The sequence below is a fragment of the Talpa occidentalis genome, unplaced genomic scaffold, assembly GCF_014898055.3.
Source record: "Talpa occidentalis isolate TD23 unplaced genomic scaffold, MPIMG_talOcc4v2.1 talOcc4.6, whole genome shotgun sequence".
NCBI classification, from domain to species: domain Eukaryota; kingdom Metazoa; phylum Chordata; class Mammalia; order Eulipotyphla; family Talpidae; genus Talpa; species Talpa occidentalis.
Window position 1 is genome coordinate 120,665,471 of NW_023604972.1, and position 25,446 is coordinate 120,690,916.

Below are 25,446 nucleotides of genomic sequence, written 5' to 3' on the forward strand. Positions count from 1 at the left end.
AAAATTTGGCACTGTCAATGCAATTAATCTACTGAAGAAATACTCAGAATAATAGGGGTGGCTGAATAAAATGTAAAAAATGAGATCTTTCAACAAATACGTACTGAAAACCTATGTGAACCTATGACTATTTAATATAAGCTTGCTAAATAAAATACAAGATAAAGTTACCTTATTAATATTTGTTTAGCGTTCTCACATTTTTAAGTGATATCACAGATATTTTATACTTAACCCTCAACAACACACCATACAGAAGACAGAGCAGCAAGAGTTTCTAGAGCCAACATCCCTTTAGTTACTTTTTCAGCCTGGGTTATGCTAATGAAACTGGTCAATTTTGTGAGGCCAAATTATGTTAAGTAAGAGCAAACTAGTTATAATGAGAATCAATCCTCCTGACCATAATGATGGTGGTTTTACAAAATTCAATTTGTAAAGTATTCTGTGAGATTAAGAAGTTAGAACTGGTACTTTTGGGTAAAAAATCAAGATATCTTTTATTTTAGGGTACTGGGTAAGATGATTTTATTGATAACCTAAGCATAGCTTGAAAATACAGAGTAAAACTTTGTCATGTAGATGACATTTGGAGATAAAGGCCATCAAAATATTTCTAAAATAGAGTAAAAGGAGGTATATTATGCATAATTCTGAACAAGATGAAGATTTTTTTAAAGATTTATTTATTTATGCATACAAGAGCTGGGGTATAGGCCAGAGGTGCGGGAGGGTAAGGATTCACCAGAGACAAAGTGGGGAACAGAACAGGTGGATTGACTGAAATACACTGCTGAGGGGAGCAGCAGGTGAAACAGGAGAGGTCTGCTGCACCATGAGGGTAGCTCCCTGGCTGGGGATTGAACATGTGCTGCAGTGGCTGAGGACAGCTTCATAGTGCTGAGACTTAATCCCTTGAGCCACCAGGGAGGCCCAAGGAAGATTCTTTAATGAGGAATATTTGGATATATGGTATAGACACCACTAACAAGCTTGGTGACCTTGGGAGGATTACTTGTCCTCTCTGTACCTCAGTTTTCTCATTTGTAAAATGGGACTAAAAATAGTACTTATTTCATAGGGCTGTTATGAGGATCCAGTGATTTGACATATGTCGTGAAGTGCTTAAAATAGCACCTGGAACACAGCGTGCCCTCAGTAACAGCACTTCTCATCATTATCAATATTAACACAAGAGAGTTTATGGCAAGCTTTCACTCTGTTATCCGACTGCTCTATAACACATTCCCTTGAAGTAAATTATACGTTCAACTTAAACTAGCCAAATTATATTTGCATTTTATAGAATCTGAAGTTTCCAATTTAGAAAATGTTCAGATGGGAGTCTTCATTTATCAGACAGTGACATCTTCTGTGGAGACGCAATACCACAGCCCAGCTTTACGGGCCACGGAATAACAGACTGAGGAAGAGGGAATGTCTCAGGATGGTATAAAAAGCCTAGGGCTATGACAGGCTAAGGAAGAACAGGGGTAGGAGGGTCATAGGAGAACTGAGAAAGGCCACGTAATGGCTAAGGGTTTGGGTGGAAACTGCAGACTCCAAGAAACACCCCTTGCCTTCCAGGTGGGCACCTTTTCAACACCTTGTGCCTGCGTTTTTCAACACTCTCTATTGGATGATTTTCTACAGACGAATAAATCTCTAGGGATGAATGAAAAAGGTTTGCTTTCTAATGAACTTTTCTAGAATCTCTGTTGCTGGGCATATTGAAGAAGGCCTACGTGCTTTTCTAAGGACGATGTGGATGTGAAGCATGGAAAGGGATATTGCTGAAATTCTTTAGCATAGATTAGGCTTTACCATAGATTAGACTTGGTATAGCATTTACCCACTTTAAATAGACTAGAAAATGTGCTAGCAAGTAATCAAAAAAAGCACCACTGAAATGAAATTTGGCTCTATGTATTTATTATTATTTGAAAAACACTCAGAAATTTACCTAGAACCCAGCAAAATGGAGATGTTGGAAGGTTCCATTCTCACCAGTATGAACCAGCAAGAGTACCATGGGAGTGCCCAGCCCCAGGTGGTGGCTAACTCAATGCAGCAAGTCTCTCATCAATGCTTCTTATTTCAGAGGAGTTCAATTTGGTAAAAGTCTGATATATAACACACTCTTGATTGAATTTTTATAGGAACATATATTAAGATATGGAAAAATAGATTTTCCCAACCATGAATCTGATGTCTACTTTTATTAAGTATAATTTGTAATTAGTCTATCTTTTATACATAAAGTCACTTAACTGGTGTTACTGAAAAGATCCTCTAAGAGTTTGTTCTGACAAGCAATCTCAATGTTCAACCCTGGGATTCATTTTTATATATGCATTTGCATAGGGTTGTGAGTGTTACTGTATGGTGGGGTTGGTTTCTAATTGCTATATTGGTTAGAAAGCAAAAGTAAACATAAGCCCAGCCCTTGTCTATTTTATTCTGAATCCCCTTTTAGTGGGATCGGATTGAAAAGGTTTTCTATCTATCAAAGGCCTCTGATAGGACCACAGATGCCATTCTGAATAAAGGCAGGACAAAGAAGAGAGTGAGAAGAGAGGGAAGACAGGGAAAGTGAGTGAGCAGGGGGAGAAAATGATAAAGCAATATTGAGTGTTCTTGCTAACACTAGCTTGAAATTAATCAAACATCCCAGGGAAAGAAAGTTTCCAGGTTTCCACATCGGAACCACTTCAGTCACTCATTTATATTCAAGAGCATTTATTGAGAACCTCAAACTCACCAACTATTGTGCAAAGTATTGTAACAAACACCAGGGGCAGATCCTTATCCTCCAAGGGCCACAGCACAGCAGGGAATATAAACATGGAAGCCACTGTCAACCCGCAACAGGCAAGGTAATTCTAGTTGCTTTAACAAACCAAAATGCCCCAAATCTCAAGGATTGATCAACAATGTAACAGCGGTTTATTTCTTGCTCATGTAACAACAGGAGGCAAGTGCTTCTGACTGGTTGACCACTCTCCTCCACAGGACCTGGGTTCACTTACTCTTGTAGCTTCAGCACCTTCAACATTTGGATTTCATAGTTATAGTAACTATTGCCAACTGCCCACATCAGGAATGAAAGAAGGGGTTATCACCACAGATTCTACAAACATCGAAAGGGTAGTAAATAAACATTATGAAAAACTTTATGCCAACAAATTCCACCACTTAGATGAAATGAATAAATTCTTGAAAAATACACCTTGCCAATACTACTGCAAAAAGAAGTAAAACAGTTCAATAGCCCTATAGCTATTAAATAAATTGAATTTATTATTTAAAACCTTCCCGCAAACTAAACTCCAAACCCAGATGGTTTCACTGTTGAATTCCATCAAATATTTATGGAAGAAATAATTCCAGTCTCACAAAAACTCTTTTAGAAAACAGAGAAAACACTTCTTAACTCCTTTTACGAGGTCAGTATAACCCAGTGTAGCTTAATACTAAAACTAAGGAGATTATAACAAAATAAAATTACAAAATTTCACTATGCATCATCTCCATTCTAGTCAAACAGAAGGGGAAATAAACATAGACGATTTCATGTGAGAAGTTTTCTTAGGAGCCAGTTCTATATAGGGAGTACACCGCATCTACTCATGTTCTTTGGCTATTATTCAGTAATACAGTTGTCCCTGATGGTAAACATTAGTCTAGGCTATGTGCAGTGGAGAAAACAAGAAACAAAATTTGGAGAGAGTGCAAACTGGTCCAACCACTATGGAGAGCTGTGTGGAGATTTCTGGACCTACTAAACATAGAGCTTCCATATGATCCAGCAATTCCACTCCTAGGTATTTACCCAAAGGACACAGAAACATCAATTCCAAAGAACACCTGCACCCCTATGTTTATAGCAGCACTGTTTACAATAGCTAAGCTTTGGAAACAGCCCAAATGCCCCAAAATAGATGACTGGATCAAGAAGATGTGGTACATATATACCATGGAATATTACTCAGCATTCAAAAAAGATAAACACATGCAATTTGCAGCAACATGGATGGCGCTGGAAGGGATCATGCTCAGTGAAATAAGCCAAAAAGAAAAAGAAAAATACCGGATGGTCTCACTCATAGCAGGAATCTAGAAAACTTAAATAAGGGACCAGGAAAATGAATATAAGAAAGTGAAAATCAAAATCAACAAAAAACTATGAACCAGAGACACTTTTTGGGGTGGGGGGGTGGGAGGGGAGGGATTGGGGTCAGAATGGGGGGTTTGCAATTGTATGGGGGAATATAAAAATAAAATTTATTATTTAAATAAAAAAAAAAATCCAGACCACTGTTAGGCTAGAGATCATCATGTAAAAAAAAAAAAAAAAAAAAAAAAAAAAAAAAAACAATACATTGTGATAAGTAAGAAAAACAGATAGAGTCCCAGATCAGCACAAAGACAAGCCTGTGAATGGACCAATGGAAGTGAGGGATGGAGGGCGGAATCAGCAGTTAGCTAATGATATAAACAAGCCACCTTAAAATTACCTCTACCTAGTCCCAGATGAGGTCACTGTACCAACAGGAATAATGATTTGCAAATCACTAATGGGCCCTGTTTCAGTGTTAACTTGTGGCTGAAACACTGAGTGTGCATTTGCTTTCTGTGGGACTTGGCAGCAAGCCTGGCCTAGAATTAAATGTTGCAGCCCCAGCTCCACATTAAGCTAGTGGCATTCTTCTGTATTCACTTAGCCTACCACCACCACCGCCCCCCATGCACTTCCCGTTTAGTTTCTTTGAGAGGTTGGGGTACATGGGAATAGGAGGGAGTGGGAGACATCCAGAAATATATCCTAGTTGAATTTTATGACAAACACTGTGTGGTCTCTCTGTATACATGAAAGTTGGTAGAAATTGTTTTAAAAGATAGGAAACTTGTCTCATTTAAATGTATGCCACATGCCTCCCCTGCTTGTTAGCTCTCTCCCATTTTCTATAGCTGTTTTCTCTTATTTCCATTCTCTATCTATTTTTCTTTTCTCATTTCCTGACCTACCACAAAATAGTCTGTTTGCCTCTAAAGAGATGAAGGAAAGTTAGGCTTTCTGGAAGTTTCTGCGAATGGCACAAATCTGTATTGTCATGCTCTGAAAATCTAGACAGCTGTTTCCTCCAAACACCAGCAGTGCTTTTTGGAGTAGAACCTTGGAAACTTGAAAACCCTGGCTGCTGAACTAAAAGGGAGCACGTCCTCACACCTCTTTTATAAAGTCTTCAGTCAACTGATGGTGCCTCTAGCAGGTGTAAGGATTTCCACTGGTCCTCCCCATCCACCACCACCCTCCACATCTCCCTGGGTCACAGCTGCCCAGGACTTTGCCACCACTCAGACCACACAGCGGAATCAGGGGGTCTTCACTAAGCACCCTGAGGAGCCCTGCATGGAATCAGAAAAGTGCCCTTCAGCCCCACCTTCCATTTCACTTGCACAGGCCACCTCCCTGAGACACCTTATGTTCAAACCCAATCATTTAGCATTGAATTTGTATTTTATTGTTTCTAATGTATATTAGATGCCTACTTCCTACTAAATTTTAACCTCCTTGGGAGCAGTCTCATCTAAAACTGCTTTGAGACTTCCACACCCCCACATCCAGTTTGGCAGAGAATTGACTCTCCATAGGTGTACGGTGATTTGATTTAGGTCAAAGAAGGGTGAAATCTCAAGTTAAAAGGCAAACATCCCTGAGAAAGATAGTATTCTAAGTCTGCTGTATCACCTAACACCTGCATTGGAATGGTGCTTCTTATTATGCTGTTTGGATTGGGAAAGAGAAGACCCAGAGGAATATTCAGGATCGAGAAAGAGGGGGTTGGGGAATAGGGAGAGGTGATGGTGGCTGGAGCTACTTGTACACTGACTCCAAGACAACCAGAGTTCCAACAATGACCTGCTCCTTGGTGAGAGAGTGCTTGAGAAAGACTGAAAGAGGAGAGCTTCTTGAAGGAGTATGCTTTTATTAGGTCGAAAAGTCAGAATGTGATTTTCCAGATGGGGGAACAGAAAAAGAAAAGGCAAGGTAGCATGGGAGAGTTTGATAAGTCAGGTCCTTGAAGAGGTGGTGCTGGTTTAAACCAAGAATGTTGGGGGGCCATGGGAAGCATGGTGGGGTTCATTTATAGAGAACTTTAAAAGTCAGACATGGCAGCAGGAAACCCTTACATGTTTTCAGTCAGGAAAGCCCTGTGAAAGTGTTATTTTGGGAAGATTCCTACCATGGGGAACTGCTACTTCATCTCTGAATACTGCTCACTCTTCCCATATACAGTTCTGAGTGGATCAATCATATCTTTGTAAACTTAAGCTGAGCCAAACACTACCTTGACCTTTTTTTCTCTTGTTCTCAGATTAATCTGTTCCCTACTGCCCGATTCTATTATTAGAGTCCTCTGTAGTTTAGCCTATTTATTCATGACTTGTACAATGACTTTTTTTCTCATTTTGCAATACTAAGGCAATCAGGGAAGCCAAAGTTAGAATCACGCAGACTCAGTGCTGAAGACAGCACACTCATTTAGCTACTGCTACATGAAGGATCTCCAGCAACCTTACACACCAGTCACTGGGACATATATATGAAAAAGACACCCACACAAAAGAAAAGTAACCACAAAGAAGTAGTGGTATCTGGAACTTTTTTTAAAAAAAGATTTATTTTTATTTATTTTTGCATACAAGAACTGGGGTCCAGAGGTATTGGGGTGAGAGGATTCATCAGAGACAGAGTGGGGAGTAGAACAGGTGGGTCTACTCTGAAATACACTGCTGAAGGGAGCAGCAGACGAGACAGGAGAGATCTGCTGTACCATGTGGGTCAGCTCCCTGGTCAGGGACCGAACTCAGACCACACTGGCTTCTCAGAGCTTGACAGTGCTGAGACTTAACCCCTGCACCACCAGGGAGGCCCCTATCTGGGACTTTAGAAGCTAGTTTATAAGAAGTTTTACAGCTTCTGTCCAGGTCTTTTGGAACATTTGCTCCAGGAAATTAACCACCATGGTGTGAGGAAGCCCAATCAAAAGAGCCCACTTGGAGAGAAACCAAGACCCTGGTGGACAGTCCCAGATGAGCACCAGTCTTCTGGGGGAGCAAGCCATCAACATGACTTCTGGTTGAAGGTTATTATAAGTGAAGGTGGGTAGTTCATCAAGTATAGTCATAACTTCTGGGAAGACCAGTTCCTTCTGAAATACAGGTCCCGTCTGATCAAAACAGCTGGAGAACAAAAGAAGATTCCAAAACAAGACAAATCCTAATGAAAATATAAGGCATTTGCCAAAATAGCCACTTCCTTATGCCCATTTGGGACTCAAAGAAGGGTTTGTTTATTTGGAAGAGTGAAAAAATGTTAGTAGGTGGGCTTAGTTTATTGCTGAAATGTGTAAATTTCTCTGCTATATAATATTAAAAACAGAAAACTAAGGTTTCTCGCCTAATGATTCTTTTTTTTCCCTAAGACAATCCCTGGAATGAGCTGCCCAATGTGCTTGACTGGTGTGTCCACTGAACTGTCCTCTCTGGCGAATATGATTTTCATTCTAGAAATAAGAAATCGCCTGAGCAGTAGCAGTAGCATGAAGTTCAAAAACATCTGCACCGCTAGGTAAGGCTGATCTGTATACATGATGTGGGGCAGTGGTGATTTCCTCCACTAAGTTTCCAAAATAAGAGAGACTGTGAAGGTAGCAAATCTGCCAGCCTACATGAACTCTCTGGGGTTTCAGAAGTGATTTCAGAAAAGTTCTCTAATTGTTTGTGTGTTTTATTAAGTAGATCCCATTTGAGTCTACAATCATATGCAATGTTTAAATGTTACTTCTGTAAACTCTACAACACTATAATTTTCCAGTAAAGAAAAAAAAAGATGCTGTCAAATAAGAAGAGATATGAAATGAGATCGTTCCCCTTGTTTGTGAGACAGATGTTATTTTTGGCTCTTCTGTATAATGCATTCCATATTATAGTTTCTTTTTAACCAAACACTGGGAATAGCACGTGTTTGCACACAGCACACCAAGACCATTATCAGGAAAACTTCTTTTTATTAACACTGACAACTTTTCAGTTCCCCGATGAAGGAAACTCCAGCAGTCGGCTGCAACTAGGGTCCATTGTGTCAAGGCAGGATTTTTTTTTTTTCATCCCTGCAACATTTTCCTGCAATAGAAATAAAGCCATATAGTTCCTTCAGAGCCTACCCCTGGAGGTGGCAAATGATTTCTTTTTCCCCTGCGAAGCTCCTCTCCTTTTATGCTAGTAGATTACATAAGATTTTAGTTTACCTTTCCTTATCATCTTCTTTGGAAGAAAGTAGAAAAATAAGAAGCCTGGCGTAAATCTACAGAGAAAAAAAAAGACTTCATCACACCAACTGGTCATTCTACTTCTGTTTATCTCCCAAAAGTTTGATGCTGAATAAATATCAGCTGAAACTAATTAGCGCCAGGAGAAAAAATCTCCACATTGAAGTGGGATGACAAGAATGCAACCAGAAATGAAGAAAATGTACTGGTTGGAAGCAGACGGCAACTTTGCCAACTAGTGTGTGCAGAGGGAGAAACAAATGGTTAGTATTAGACTGATTTAATTTTCAGTTGGAGGTTCTTCTTCATGATGGAGAAGCTGATGTTCATTTAAATAATTTGACCTCAGCCAACTACTAACGCTTTCTGGGTCTGCCAAGATATTTCTTTTATTTTGCAGAGTTTTTAAAGATGGTGTCTTGCCCTTCTACAGCCGGGGGCATCGCCAGCTAAGATAAAGAACAATTATGACTTGAAGAGACAAGAGTCTGGAGATCTAGAATACACAGCTGTTCTCTACATAAAGTCTGATGTTCTTCATGGTTGCATAGATGTGAGGAGGAATCTACAATGGTAGCACTTGGGGTCTACAGGATCCACAGTCTTCCCTGTTTCAAAGAAGAGTATGTGAGATTTTGAGGAGATTTCTGGGACCACAAATGGTTTTGCTCTTTCCCATGGAGTGAAAGTAGATGGTGGTAAAGACCCACCATCAATAGTCAAGACTATTTCTCTTCCAATTCTCCTGCACCTTGGGGTCCAGCTCCTATCCCCTTCCCAGGACAAGGTCTCTGTAGAGCAGGAAAAGTAGGGGTGCTGACATCCTGTCCATTCCCTCCAACACAGCTCTGGGAGGTTGTTGGGGAGGCTCTTCTGCAACGAACAGACCAGTCTGCTCCGCTGTTGGATGGAAACTGTTCTTATCCCTCCAGCCCACTTGAAGGTCACTTTTAGCTTCTATAGACAGTTTCTGAATATGCCAAAGATTTTTTTTCCCTCAAGAAATGATATTTCTGTTTTATCTTTCCTGTGAGGCTCTTGTCCTCTTATGTTGACATTGCTCTGTCTATGTTGACATTGCTCTGTCTGGACTCTGAAACACGCTTGGCCATAAAGCCAAGGGAAAGAAAACATCACATGGGTGAATAAGGTTAAGTAGGGGGTCAAAGTGGACAAGCATATTGGCCTGTGTTTCCAAGTAAAGGGAATGGTGTTTGCAAAATCAAAGAGGTATGCACGTTCAAGTTAGGGAAATTTCAAGAACACCAGATCAGAGGATGTCTTGGGTCTCATGTCAACTTTATTACTGAATAGCTTCATGACCTTCAACAAGTCACTGAAACTGAATGGATTTCAGTTTCTTTAACCTATGAAATGGTTGGACTGCATTAAATTTCACTTAAAATTGTATATAGATTCTGGGCCTCCCAGGGGGTGCAGTGGTTGAGCGCTGGGCTGCAAAGCTGCCCGCAGCCTCTGCAGCACCAGTTCGATCGATCCCTGGCCACCAGCGAGGGTCCCACATGGCATGCAGATCTCTCCTGCCACACCCGCTGCTCCCCTCAGCAGTGTACTTTGTCAGTCTGCCTGTTCTGCTTCCCACTCTGGCTCTGATGAATTCCCTCACCCTCCCGCGCTTCTGACTGTACCCAGTGCTTGTATAAATAAATAAATAAATCTTTAAAAAAAAATGTCTATAGGTTCTTAGAAACTGCAACTTTAAGGAAAATGAGCAGCAGTTTTCTCAATTTTATCAGTGGTTAATTGATATAAACAAGAGTTAAATTCCTATAGCATACTCTAATCACAAATATATCACCAAATTTCTAAAGATGAAAAGCACTTCTAATATTCAAAAATAATTTGTATTCATTCATTCATTTTCCAACCCCCTTCATGCATTTCAAAGTGGAGGGTGGCCAGCTCAGGATGCTAGGTGGGACCCAACCCTGGAAAGGGTTTCCTTCCATCACTGGGACCTCTCACACCCACACCCACACTCACTCAGTCTGGGACAACTGAGCCATGCCAAGGAACCTTGGGTCATGGAAGGAAGGCTGAGTACCTGGAGAAAACATACACAGGCTTGGACAGAAAGTGCAAATTCCTTGGCTAGGAATGGATATTTTTTTTTTGGTCTCATCAACTTTATAAGAAAATGATGTTGAACAAAATAGCATCCCTGGAGGACCTGCTATGTGCTAATTTCAAATCTTTCCTTCCCACCTTTTATACTAACAAACCTCCCATCTAGTACAAAGAGGCAATGTGCCCAGGTGAGGAACCTGACTCTGACTGTGTCCTTGAGCAGCTCCCCCAGCCTGACTCTTTGCCTCTGGACTTCTCTTACTTAGGGGTTCAGCAAATCCCTTTGCTAAGCCATTGCATTTATGCTTCTGTCACATACAGCCAGTTGCAAACCAAAAACTTCTACTCTGTATCTGTGGTTCTCACTGGGAGAATGCACCTCCCCAGCAGCAGCATCTGGGAATGGAGAGACAGGCATACTGGCATTCTTATTGTTTCAGTCACTAACACTGCAAAAAGTCAAGTTTAACAAAAACCATTTGGCTGGTAGGGGTATACAAAAGAGAAGCATGAGTATAAAGAAGCTGAGTAGAGTGAATCTGATGATTTCTCAGACTCCATTAATATCTATAAATTTAATTTAAATCATTTTATCTAATTAGTTATCAGTCTCTAAAATACAGTAGAGATACAAGGTCATGGGACAAGGGACTAATATATTAGACAGGGGAGAGAGTGGCTAGCATTTAGGGTCCCACCCCAGTTCAGTGGGATCCAAAGTTGAAAGTACTAAATACTTCAGTGGTTTTGAAAGGGCTGAGGATGTAAATAACACATACCACAGTGACCGTCTCAGATTTTCTTAGGGTCATTTTATAGAGCATAAAGTGAAAGGAGAAGCAAAATACACAGGATGAAAAGAAAAGCAGGAGCGCCCACCTTACCTAAACACTTACGGCCACACGGGCAGTGCTCTGGAGGGATTCTGAAACAAATGCACATTCCGCCCTCAGGCCTGTGCACAAAAGAAGAATTTCTTGCTTAAGAAAGAAACTCATGGGTTTATAAGTACCAGATTTTTGCGAGCATATTCAGTAAAGAGTCCAGATTGCTGGGGTTTGCACACGATCTATAGTGTGTTCAGTTCTATGGGCTGCATTTGAATGTCCTAGCATGTCATGTGTAGATTTCAATAAAATAAATTGATAAGTGCCATCTGTCACAAGTATATTAAGTACAGTATTCAGAGTCTCTAAGTAGAGGTATAATGGGATGCCCAAGGGTTTTGCTGATAGTGACTGTGATTAATGGATGGAGGCAGAAGGAGCAACTGTAGACTCCAAGAGAAGGCCTAGAATATGAGACCAGAAGGCACAGGTCTTTGCAGAGAATCAGCTTTTGGGGTTACAGAGTGACCGTACTAATGTCTGTCTAGTTTTTCATTTCTGTGTAATTAATTTCTACCTTCATCTATTAATTCCTTCATTCTATAATTTTGTTTATTTTTCTCATATATAACTACTTCTTGATTTCAAAGATTAGTTCATTCATTTTTGTCTTGTTTTTCCTAATAAGTATGGTTATGATAAATATTTTTCCCAGTACTGTCCATATCATTGGTTTTAACATATTATACTTTTGTTATCATGCATTTCTAAATAGTTTTTTACTTCCTCTTTAACCCAGGGGTTACAAAGAAGTGGGCTTTTTGTTTTTTAGTTTCAAGGACTACAGTTTTTTATTTTAAGGCATATAGTTGGTTTTTGGCTTGGAGTTTTTGGAGCCTTTTCCCTTCAATTTCTAACTTAAAGCATTATGATCAGTGAATATGGCCTATGTGATTTTTTTATTTGATAACATTTTCTAATACATGATCAATTTTCATATGAATGCTTTTGGAAAAAATAAATGCCATTCATTGGCTATATATGTGTATGTATTCATTGTGTTATTCAAATCTTTTATATTCTTACTTATTTTTCGTATATTTGATCTATTGTTTTCTAAAAATTCTATGGCAAAGTCCATCATTGTGACTGTGGATCTGGTCATCTGTCCTTGTGTTTTTCTATTTGCTTTTGCTTTATGCCTTTGGAATCTGTGTTGTAAGGTCACAAAGGTATGCATGATGGATAAGCCCTTTCATTCCTCTGAAATATTCCTCTTTGGCCATTTTAAAAATATCTACTTTCAAGATGTGGTACATACACACAATGGAATATTACTCAGCAATCAAAAAAGATAAACTCATGCAATTTGCAGCAACATGGATGGAGCTGGAAGGGATCATGCTCAGCAAAATAAGCCAGAAAGATAAAGAAAAATACCAGATGGTCTCACTCACAGCGGGAATCTAGAAAACCTAAATAAGGGACAAGAAAAAAAATAACTATGAGAAAGAAAAAATAAAATCAACAAACAACTATAAACCAGAGAGACACTATGGGGGGGGGGGAAAGGAGAGATAGGGTTCAAAATAAGGGGGGGTGCAATTGTATGGGGAATATAAAAATTTTAAAAAGTAATAAAAAATAAATAAAAATATCTACTTTCAATTTTCTTTTCTCTGATAGTAGTATTGCCAAATTTGCTCTATTTTGGTTAGCATTTTCCTTTTATATTTTTTTTCCATTCCTTTCATTTCAAACTGTGTGTCTTCAGCCTGCTATAGGAAAGAACAAGATGTGTTGTTCTGGGCGATCTGACCTCTAGGCTGTCTCCTGTGAATTACATGAGTTAAAGAATGTGAAATCTCACAGGGCAAGCCTTCAGTCACTTCCTGATGCAGAGACTCACTTTTTCACCTTAGTGTCACAGCCAACAAAGGCCCACCTAGCCTTGTCTCACTGACCGCCCCTGCCTAAGGTGACAGACACATTGGACATCCTTTATCTGGATTGGGAGAGGCAGAGGTGAGGGAGAACACAGGCGACCAATGGACCTGATCGCCTGAGGATTCTGATGCAAAATCCCAACTGATCACCCTGTCAGTTGCCCCAGGGGACTTCTTGCCAGACCTTGAAAACCCCAATATAAGGCTATATTGCTATTTATTCACTATTTTTTCTGACTTGGATTATTTTTAATGATTTCTTTTTATTTTTATATTTTATTTTTCTATATCATTTCAACTCTTTTATTGGCATTTTAGTTATAAACCTCTGTTTGGCTATTTTAGTGATTGCTTTGAGATACAGTATAGACCTTTTGCTTATCACCGTCCACATTCGATGATCTTATAACACGTTTTGAACAAGAACCTTAACAACATCATACTTCCAGTCTCCCTGTCTGGTCTTTGTGCTCCTTTTACGTGTGTGTGTGTGTGTGTGTGTGTGTGTGTGTGTGTGTGTGTGTGTGTGTGTGTATACTCTTGAAATTTTCCCATTACATTTCTTGCAAGGTTGGTTTAGTTCTGAGGAATTCCTCAGAACAGTTTGTGTTTCTCTGGGAAATTCCTGTTCTCTTCCTTCAATCCTGAACATTACCCTTACCAGCTACCAATTCTTGGTTGGAAATCTCTTCTTTTCAGGACTTAGAGTATCTTGCCATGGTCTTCTAGCTCGTAAATTTTCTGTTCCAAGGTCATTTTGTTTTTCCCTTGTATATGACAAGCTGTTGTACTCTTGATGCTTTTAAGATCCTCTTCTTTAGCTTTAACTTTGCTATTTTAATTATAATATGTCTTGGTATGGATCTCTTTGGGTTCCTCTAATTTGGAACGCTCCAGCTTCCCATCCTGAGATGTCTATTCCCTTCTTTACAATGGGTATGTTTTCAGCCTCTACATCCTCAAATAATTTTTCTGGTCCTTTCTCTCTTCTCATATAACTAATAACATAATGTAAATATTATTCTTCTTGATGTTGTCCCAGAGGTCCCCTAAGTTATCTTCACTCTTCATTATTCTTTTCTCATTTTGCTGTTCTGTCTCGGTGAGTCTCATTGCTTTGTCTTCCAGCTCATTTATCTGCTTTTCTGCTTCATTTAATTTTCTGTTGGACCCCTCTATTGCATTTTTAGTACTAGTATTGCATTTTTCAGCTCTACAACTTGTTTGTATCTTTATAAAATTTTCTTGTTCATCTATTCTTCTCCCCAGTTTACTAAGTGTCTTTATAACTGTTACTTTTAACTCTGCATTGGGTGGTTTGCTTATCTGCATTTCTTAAAGGTCTTTTCCTGGGTTTTATCTTCTCTTTCCCTTTGGGGCCTGTTCCTCTGCCTTTTTACTCTTTCTGATTCTCGGTGTTTGTCTCTATGTGCTGGGCAACTCTACTACTAATTCTGGTCTGAAAGATAGATCATATGGATGTGATGTCCTGTGAAGTTCAGGATCACAGTTCCCTCTGGCTTGAAGTAAGCACCTGAGGTACATTCCTAGTGTGGGCTATACCCACCAGCCTGATAAGTCAGGGCAACACAGTATGTAGGGCTGTTGATCTGGCTCAGCAACGCCAGCTGCACAGTAAGGCCAAGTACAGCTTTGGGTGCAGCATGCAGCAATTGAGGGCCCAGTATGGAGCTCATTAGATTTCTAAGAAGTGGACCTGAGATGTATTTCCAAAGTACAAAGTTCTGATGCGTCAATATATTCCAGAAGTTGGTGGAGGTCACAGTGGGGGTTGGCCACAAGTTTTAGTTGGCCAGAGAGAAGGTACAAAAATGGCACCTTCAACACTGGTATCAGCAAGACTTCCAGAGGCTGCAAGATGGTGCCCACTGGTGTTTCTTATCCCTAAAGGCTCTTGCCTCACAGCCAGATGCTGTAAGAGTGATAAGTGGAATTCTGTCACTCATGTTCCAGACTGGTGTTCTGCAGTGGGTCCCGTGGTAAGTCTATATGCAGGCTCTTTAAGGTTCTCCATTGATTATAGTTCTTTGATTTATCTGGGTGTTTGTCACATCCTCAATACCAGGGCTCCAGGAACTTGTATCACTGAGCTGGATCAAGGCTTAATGCAAGGAAAACTCTTCTCACCACTCCCCAGGTTTTCTTCCACATAACTTATTTCATATGTAATTGTAGATTTGTTGTGTTTGTGGAAGGTGGTAAGTTCAGGCCCTCTCTATGCCATTATCTTGAACCATAACCCCTGTATTTTTTATAATTGTTATCTCTCTGTGATTCATGTTTGAGTTTCCATTATCATGTCTTCAAATTCACTGAACTTTTCTTCTGAAATGCCTAATCTGCTAGCAATCCCATCCAATGTATTTGCCACTCCAAACATTATGACTTACCCATCTAGAAGAGTCAATGAGAATTTAAAAATATATATCATTCATAGGCCTACTTTTTGAACATGTGGAATATGGTTGTAATAATTGGTTTAATGTCCTTGTCTCTTAATTCCAACATCTGTGTCAATTATATATGTTAGTTTTTATTTTTCTCCTCATTATGGATTATATTTTTCTACTTTTTTGCATGCTCGGTAATTTTTTATTGGATTCCAGTCATTGTAAATTTTACTTTATTTGGTGTTGGACATTTTTGTAGTCCTATAAATAATTTTGAGCTTTATTCTGGGATACAATTAAATTACAAGGGAAGTTTGTTCCTTTTTGTTCTCTTTCAAAACTTGTTAGACAGGGCCAGAGTAGTATTTTGTCTCAGGCTAATTATTTCCCACCACTATGACAATGTTTTTCTGAGTGCTCTATCCAAAGTTATAGTTAGGTTGCTAGGAACAGACATTATTCCTGACCTTGCATGGGGACCAGAGATTATTCTTTCTAATCCTTTGGGTGGTTATTTTGGATGGTCTCTGGTGTCCTCTGTCTTGAGAATTATTGTTTCATTTATTATATCTTGGTTTTAAATATTTTTTTAAGATTTACTTATTTATGCATACAAGAAGTGGGTCACAGGACAGAGGTGTGGGGGGTGAGAGGATTCACCAGAGACAGAGTAGGGAACAGAACAGGCAGATTGACCTAAGTACACTGCTGAGGGGAGCAGCAGCAAGTCAGGAGAAGTCTGCTGCGCCATGTGGGTTGCTCCCTGGCTGGCTGGGGATCGAACTTGTGCTGCAGAGGCTATGGATTGCTTCATAATGCAGTGCTTAACCCCTTGCACCACCAGGGAGGTCCCCTATTATATCTTTGTTTTAAGCGGAAAGGTAAATACAATATTTTTTAATCCATCTTGACAGGAACAAAACTAATCCTCTTTTTAACATCATCTAACACAGGTAAAATACAAAACTCCTGATTGAAAGTAAGGTAAAGGACTCATAGCCTGAGAAAACTTGCTTATGTAGCTTCCTTTCTGATACTCTCAGTATTTCCTATGGACTATCCTGTGATTTTTAGAGATTCACCAGATGCAATTTAAAAAGCACCAGGTCTATTCAACCTCCTCCCTTTATATACTTGATGCAACTGAGACCCAGAGTGGTTAAGTCATTTGTCCAGAATTACACAGCTAAAACCTAGGTCATAGGATGAAAGGGAATAATAACTATATATGTATAAAAGTTTCAAGAATGATAGCAATGTTTACTTGGTCTGATTTTGCATTTTTAAATTTCCTAAAGTCTGTGTTAGTGACTGCAAAAGAAAGATAGACTGTGAGTTTACAGAAAAAATCTGGTACTAAGAGCCCACTTATACGTTCTGCTATAATTCAGGTTCATTTCTTAAAGCCTGTTCTCCTAAGGAAGGCTCCCATGGTTCCAGATCATCTCAAAGATCTCTACCAATTGCCATATCCCTGAAGACCAGAGCCCAGGTCCCAGAATCATAGACAAGTGTTCTGTCCACTGTACCCTATCATCACCCTTTTACTGGTAAAATTCTAAAATCCAGTGGAACCCTTTTTTTTTTTTTGCTCTCCACCAAATATTTTAAGAGATTGACCCAGAACAATGTGTTTGTGGTTGTTGGTGTTCTGTCCTATGAGGACAGAAGGAAGTCTCAATCCCTCACTAAGCAGTACAGATTTCATTTTGCCGTGAATGTCATGAGGTAGAATGCAGTGTGATGCTGTTTAGGATGTAAGTTAGAAGGAAGAGAGATAACCAAATTGCAAGGAAGGCTCTAGGCCCTCACATAAAACAACAAATCAAGGAGAACACAAGTGCAAAGAGTATCTCACTCAGACATTGACATACTAGATGAGTCTGGATTTGCCACTCAATGAATCTCAAATTCCTGTCTTTAAACAATATTCATAGAACCTGCCCCTACATGCTTTCCAAAGAATCTGGGAGTTATAAGTAGATTTAAAAACAATTTGCAAGTCGCTTACAGCTCCTTGGAGAGAGGATGATATATACATATGTGCTATTACTATTATGTCAACTATGCTTAAATATTTACAGCATTACTATTGAGTGGCATAATCTGCAAAATTCTAGCGTCTTCTCCAATTAATTTTCCAAATGATAGGGAAGTTAATTACTCTGGAGTCTTGCTATATTGCAATCTACTATAACCCAGAACTTGAGATACATTTAGAATTCTTTCCATGTTAATGAGAACTGAAAGAATCCCACATCACAACATCGCAGTTTGTATTCTGAGGCAACACCAAAAAAGAACTAATTGTCTTTCTTGAAGATTCAGTCTTGCCCAATGCTAGAAGGGAAAATTACCAATTATTTTGATTCATTTAGTCATCTAATTGCTATTTTTTTCTGTATATTTGTTTGCAAGTTTAGCGATCAAAGGGTGAAATATTTCACCTAAAGCTGTGCTTACAGTTTAGGAAGACAAGAAGTCACTGGGTGGATAATGACTTCATGATTTGAACTCCAGAGCTGCTGCTAATGGCTATTCACGTATGAATGAGTCCTTGAGAATGTTCTGTATACAATGGACACTATCATACGTGACTTCACTTACTCTACTTTAAGACTACAAGAGAACAGTGAGTCCAAAAAGAAAATATGAAAACTGAGAAAATAAGGATATATGAGGAATTCTAGCAAAAGAATTCCTCAAAAAGATATCTCTACACAGATATTAAATCTGTTCTATATGCCATATTAGTGAATCTGTATACAAAATATATTGCATTTACCTGAATAAACATACTGTATTAGATTTACCCATAAAAAACTACATAAACATTATATATGCATATTGAGTCCCAATTACTAGACAATAACAGGCATACCATAAAAATTCAAATAGATGAATGACAATATACTTTCTGTCATAGTTGCACATGTGGCAATTAAACTAAAATTAACTGCTGCTAATTTTCATTAGGATGAAGACAGACCATTTGTTTTCATTCAGTCATAAAGGCCCACCAGGTTGAGAAGACTCCAGAAGAACCCATAACCAGGAGTCATAAGCATAACCATTAAAAGTGATTTAAGTGCTTTCTAACCATCATAAATTAACTAAGTTCTCTATAACATGTTCCAGAAACAATTTAATTCTAAAAATCCAGTTCCTGAAACTCAAGCAAAGAATACTGTTTTCTTTTGTCCTATTGTTATAGGTAAGTTCCATTTTCCAAGACCGGTCATCATGAAATGAAGGAACAAGCATTTGTTTATGAATCGGAAGACCTGCTTTGCAGCACCAGCTCAGTAGCTAACAAGTTGAGGGTAACTGTTCCAGTCATCTCTCCCCACATCTTAACTGCTTAGTGTGTAAACCATACAGTTGGATTTAATAATCTATAATGTACCTTTAAGCTATGTAAGAATATTTTTAGTTTTTGAGTTTAAGGTCAATAAAATAGACTATTATGACAAAGCTTTAACACAAATGGTCATTAAAATTTATATTTTACTCTGAACAATCAGGCAGAAATATAAATTTTATAACTAATTTTTTGAAGGAGAAATTTTCTATGATTATAATCACTGCGGTAGCTGATGAGATCAGCTATGGCCCTCGGTTCACAGGGTTATCCCCAAGCAAGAAATCCCTCCTTATATTCCCCTAGATGAAGACAAAAAACATTCAGCGGGCACCATTTTTCTTAAGTAGTGAACTGTCACCGCGGGGTCACGGGGTAGCATATAATAGAAGAAATCAGAACCGGGAGACATGAAATAATATTTCAGAGGCCACCCAGCTAGCCATGAACAGCAGAGATATTAAACACTCAAGAGCTCTGACCTGAGGTCAGCGCCTGGTTTTAGGTAACACACCTCCCACCACGGAGCGGCAGCCCTGGTGCACATGCACAGGCTATGCCCTGGAATCTGACACGAGCCACAGGGAGCACCCGAGAAGCTGGAAAGGCAATGGTACCCTCAGGGCGCCTGTGGCGTGTGTATCCCTTCAACTCCATCCCTCTTTCTTTCACCACAGTCAGTTTTAACCTGATGAATTAAGTGTAAAGTCTACTTCCTCCTGTGCACAGAAGACTTTTGACAGTGGGGTGCCCGGGGGCAGAAGCATCAGCATGTCTGCCCCATGGCACCAAGCAATGCCAAGACTCTGGATTGGAAACATCATGCTAAGAAACCACCTCCAGTTAAGGGCTTGGAGAGCACCTGATCCCACTGGAAAGATGCCCCTACCCCCCCCCCAAATCTTAGACACAACCCAGGCTTATCAGTTGCCCATTGAAGGCATCCTATTACTCTGAGGAGGTGCCTCCAGGGACTATGAAGACTACCCATTAGGAGTAAATTTTGACAGCAATTTGAAGGAACAATTCCCTCACTTCTGGAGCTCAAAGAGTCATGAGGCCCCTCTCTGCAGGAATCCATATTTTCTGATCCTTTTTCTGATCTCTATGGGGAAAAGCCTGAGAAAGAGCAATGAAATGCAGCTTCCAGAGAAAACATGGTCTGAGGGGCAGCAACTTAAAATAACTTGTCTGTTAGCTACCCCATGAAGCACCCAAGGGCCAGCTGGGATGGTGCTTCAGGGAGAACATCCAAATCATCATTTCACTTCCACAGTATCTGTGCAGGGTTTTAGAAATGAAGGAAATCTTAAGGGCCATGTGTGGCCACTAGGATAGCAAAATAATTATGCCACAGCTACTTAATGGAAACTTTGGGAATAGGCCTTGGCTACCACTACTCCTAATTGGGACTTTTTCCTTTCATTTTTCTTTCTCCAACAAACATTTGCTGCATGCCTGCAAAGACAAGAAGAAACATTGCCAGCCAAGCTCTGGCTCTGAAAATTTGCCATAGGGGTGACACATTCTTTCTGCTTACATTTCACAAGACAACATAAGTCATTGGCCATGCCCAGTTTCAACAGGTGTAGGGATGGATTATCCTCCCATAGAAAGGACATAAAATATTTGTCATCAGTGGGCCTCCCTGGTGGCCTAGAGGTTAAGTCTCAGCACTGTCATCACTAAGGCCTGAGTTCCATCCCTGGCCAGGGAGCTGACCCACATATGATGCAGCAGACCTCTCCTGTCTCGCCTGCTGCTCCCCTCAGCAGTATATTTCAGTAAATCTGCCTGTTCTAGTCCCCACTCTGTATGTGGCAAATTTCTCACCCCCCCACACCTTTGACCTATACCCCAGTTCTTCGTCACAAAATATATATATTCATATATATGTGTATATGTGTGTATATACATATGTATACATGTATGTATATATATGTGTGTATATTATACACATATGTGTGTTTATATATATATTTGTGATCAATAAATTCTCCACAAGATTGTAGGAAGCAGGACAAGACTTGGCCTCACCCAGATTAGCTAAGAACTGAGGACCCTAGAAGATGAACTGTCCAATACAAGGCTGGCTACTGGCAGACATACTGTCTGTGTTATTTAGGCAAGAGGTTATAATCAGGCAGGGTAGGTCCCTACAACCACATAGCATGGGTTTGACTTGAGTTCTGAGATAAGCCCTATTCTTAGACAATGTAAGAATTTTAGTTCTTTAGACTTTTGCTCCAGACATGATCCCCAAAGACCCTTGGATTCTGGATGTCTATGGTAGCTAATTTTATGCATGAATCTGGCTAAGCTTAGATTCCCACTTGTGTTGTGAAACATTGTCTAGGTGTTGCTGTGGAAGTATTTCTAAGATGTGATTCCATATTCATTTAGGTAAAGGAGGTTGACCCCTATAATGTTAGTGGACCTCATCCAGTTGGTTAAAGGGCTTGAGAGCAGGCTGAGGTTTCCTGAAGAAGGAGGAATTCTGCCTCAGACTGCAACGCAGAAACCCTGCCTGAGTTTCCAGCCAGTTGGCCTGGCACACAGACTTCAGATTTGCTAACTATCACATGCTCATGAGCCAATTCCTTAATAAATCTCTCTCTCTCTCTCTCTCTCTCTCTCTCTCTCTGCTCTCCCCCCAACCCCACACACACACATAGGACACAGATCTCCTATTGAATCTTCTTTTTGGAGAACACTGTCTGACACAGCATCTGAGAACCACAGCTTCTCATGTGGACACAGCTGTCATTGGCAGAAGCCCCCAGGAGCGCAGGGCCACATGGCAGTCCCACACGACAGAAACCTACAAATGCAGAAAGCCCATGTTAGCCTTCACCTTAGAGGCCTTCTGATTAAAAATTAGCTCAGAACTGATTATTTTAAGAAAATATTCAAACAGAAAGGGTAAGGCTTTGGAGGTCAGGATCTTAAAGTGATTTCATGACTATTTTTAACCATTTAGAAAGTGCTTTTACATGCATGACTTCACTGGATCTGGCAGTACCTCTCAGGGATATGAACTCAACTCTCATTAAATTCTGCCCATTTGAGATAAATGGAATAAAACGTCCAGAGAAGGCAGTTGTGTTCTGCCACAGGAGCTCATACGGTTTCACAGCATTTCTCTAGCCCCCTGGGCACTGAGCATTTTAAATAATCCATATCATTCAGCTGATATTAAAGCAAAATGAATGTTTAAAAATAGCTCAAACAAGAACAACGTGCCTTGATTTTTCATGAGCAGGTGCAGAGTTTGAAATGGCAGGTAAAGTCCACCCCACTTCCTGAACACACACACACACACACACATACACACGACCTCCCTTAATCTTTCCAGCAGATTGATCTGAAGAGCTCTGACCAATGGTCTCATTCTTGTGTGCACACACTCCATAGACACTTGCACACAGATCACTATCACTCTGCAGTGATCATGGACCAAATGTCATTTTCACCTTCCTGGGGTTTACACTGTCTCATTCTCGAGACTCTAGCTGTCAGTCTGTCCTTCACATCTTGGTGGTATTTTTAGCACCATTTCTTTTTAGTTCTGCCTTTCTCTTGAATTGCCCTGACAAGGGGATAGTTGCTTTCTAGCTTTTTCTACCTTTAGCAGTTAACATTTAGCCAGAGAGAACATATTAAGACGTCTTGGTAGAGTAGCCCAGGTCATCTACTCTCTCTGCCAGTGATTCTGAAGATGAGGCAGATGAGGAATAGTAAGATAAAGAAGAAGAAGAGAAAATGGCAGTAAAGAAGTGATGATACCTTCAAGTTTCTTCAGACAGGATCTGAGTCTTCATCATCTTTGAATCCTTGATTCTTAACATCATGCCAGCACATAGCAAGTACTTATTCAATTTTGGAGAATTAAATAATGCAAAGAAAATTAACAGAGATGAAAAAGAATGATGTCTGGAAAGAGAAGGAGGGAAGAAGAGGATGAGGGAGGGAGAGAAGAAGAAGAGAGGCTACGAATGAATTTATTTCAATTTATTTCTGACAATTTGCAGAGACAGGAAATTACAGTTTCTGGAGTCAGTTTGAATTAGTTTGAATCTCAGCTCTGGGACTCATGAGCTGTGTAACCTTGGGCAAATTTGTTAACATTTCTAAACCTCAATTTCCTCATCAGTGAAATGAGGATTATTAAAGGACCTACCTCATCAGATTCTTCTAAGGATTAGATGTAATACATGAATAACACTTCACAAATGTTAATTACTATTATTTTCTCATCATCACATCAGCTCCTAAAGTCACTATTGTCCATTGATCTTGAAATCAGATCACTTGTTCTAGAAATGTCTTGATTTGGTGACCAGAGAAAAATTAAGAAGCCTTCTACTCAGGAGGGAATTTACCATGTTAATTTCATGTTCAGGTAGCGCTTCAGGACATAGCAGAGTCCATTAGGAGTTTCTTTTGAATTTAGATATATTAATCAATTAATTTCACATTTCTTCTGAATGTTCAAGGCATAACCTAAAAGTGTGAAACGGATGCATCTTTCATCATGTTAATCATATTAATCGCATTACAGTGAATTTCCTTCCCTGGGTTCACAATGAAATGAATGTTCCCTTACATCCCAGAATGCTCCCAACAGCCAGGCTTGGCAGGGACCCAGGGCTCATGGGCACTCACTCACCTGACAAGCAATCACATTTCATTTGCAATGAGAAGGAATTCCCTTTCTGATGACAGATGCACTTCAGGGACACACCTGCTGGGTTGGGCACTGTCTCATGACCACTCAGGGGAAATGACCCAACAAGCTTTCCCAATCGTTGGGTGAACACTGGTCACAGCCTATCCGTCCACATCCTCAGAAAGTGAATGCAGAGGGAGCAGGAGAGTTTCTAGGGAAAGACAAAAGGAGGCATTAGTCTATGTCTTAATCCCATATCCATCTGCTTTTTATTCTTCTCACCCACCCAATAGTAAAATATGCATTTGCTAAAAGAAAAAAAAAAGACAGGTGCTGAATCACCATCTACTCATCCACTTGTTTTACAAAATTACTACCCTAAGGTTACAATTTTTTATAGGTTTTTGGGCTCTTCCCTCTCCCATGGAGCTAGTCTAATCACATAACCTTTACTCAGGTCATAGTCATAGACCTGATAATCAAGTCTTTTTTTCAGTGAAAGAAAATAATTACCACCTGTGTTACAGTATACAAAGTTTTCAGATTGCAGGAAATATATTGCTGTTAAATCAAACACATCGATTTTTGCAAACCTTTCTCCAAATCTGTGATTCTCATCGCTCCAATAGTCTCTTTCTTTAAAACCCCAGGAATGAAGCTGTGAATGACAGCAACTCATCTCAATTGCACATAATAATTATAATGACAGCATTTATATCTGACAAGTGAAATTCACAAGCAAGGAATTCTATTTCCATTTACAAGAGTTTTTGAAAAATGCTCCCCTTAAAGAGCAGCATTACAAGAGAGAATTTTCCTTTGACATAGGCTGACAAGAAAGGAACTGGAAGAAATCACAGCCTCTGCTTACCTGAGGCTGAGACTTGCTCAGCCAACCTGGAATTCACTAGCTTTGAGTTCTCTTAAAATGTCCCTCCTTCATTGCAGTGCTGGACAGGTTTGGATTCTAGGTCACTGCGCAAGGCATGGTCTTAGTTTGTTCAGTCTGCTATGACAGAAATATCATAGACTAGGTGGCTTAAACAGCAAACACTTCTCACAGTTCAAGAGGCTGGGAAGTCTAAGATCGAGACACTTGCAGACTCAGTATCTAGTGGGGGCCTGACTTCAGGCTAATGGCTGTCCTCTCCCTATGTCCCACATGGTTTTCTAGGGTCTCCTCTATGAGGCACTAATCACCTCCCAAAGTTTCCCTGTCCAAAAACCACCACATTGAGGGTTAGGTTTTAATATATGAATTTGGGGGACATATTCAGTTCATTGCAGAAACTGACTCTCCAAACTCATAAGTGTTGGGTAAATTTGAGCAACTCCACTAACCTTGCTGTTGTCTTGGGCTCTCTCTCTGAATATGGGGTTACTACCAACTTCACAGCACTGTTTTGGGGAATAAATTATTTTATGAGGGAATCTAGTAAACTAGAAAAAAATGATAATTTTCTGCTATAGCAAGTAGGAAAGGCACCATGAGAAAGGAACACTCCAAACTGGATTCTAAAAGTAAAAAGGTTTTACTAGGTGAAAGAAGGGGAACATGGTGGGTAATAATCACAACAGCAGCAAAGACAATAGCAGCCCAAGGGGTGAAATAGATTAACGGGAATGGCAGAGAACTGAAATCATGGGAAATAGGCCTCTGTCTGGTCCTTCTGTTTGAATGTCCAGAAGGATCCAGAGATTAAAATTTTATAAGGTGGTACTTGCAGAAAAGTTTGAGAAGATCTTAAACTACTTAAAAATATTAATTCCCTATTAGACATGCATGTTCCTGCCCAATTTTATTGATA

General features: G+C 39.8%; 1 long non-coding RNA gene across 1 annotated transcript in view; it reads right to left on the reverse strand.

Annotated features, from left to right (window-relative positions):
- Positions 1 to 25,446, reverse strand: part of LOC129144723 (uncharacterized) — a 143,618-nt gene that overhangs the window by 67,863 nt on the left and 50,309 nt on the right. Inside the window, exon 3 of the long non-coding RNA XR_008549213.1 lies at positions 23,639 to 23,849. This is a non-coding gene — a long non-coding RNA (uncharacterized LOC129144723). The remainder of the gene's footprint in view (positions 1 to 23,638; positions 23,850 to 25,446) is intronic.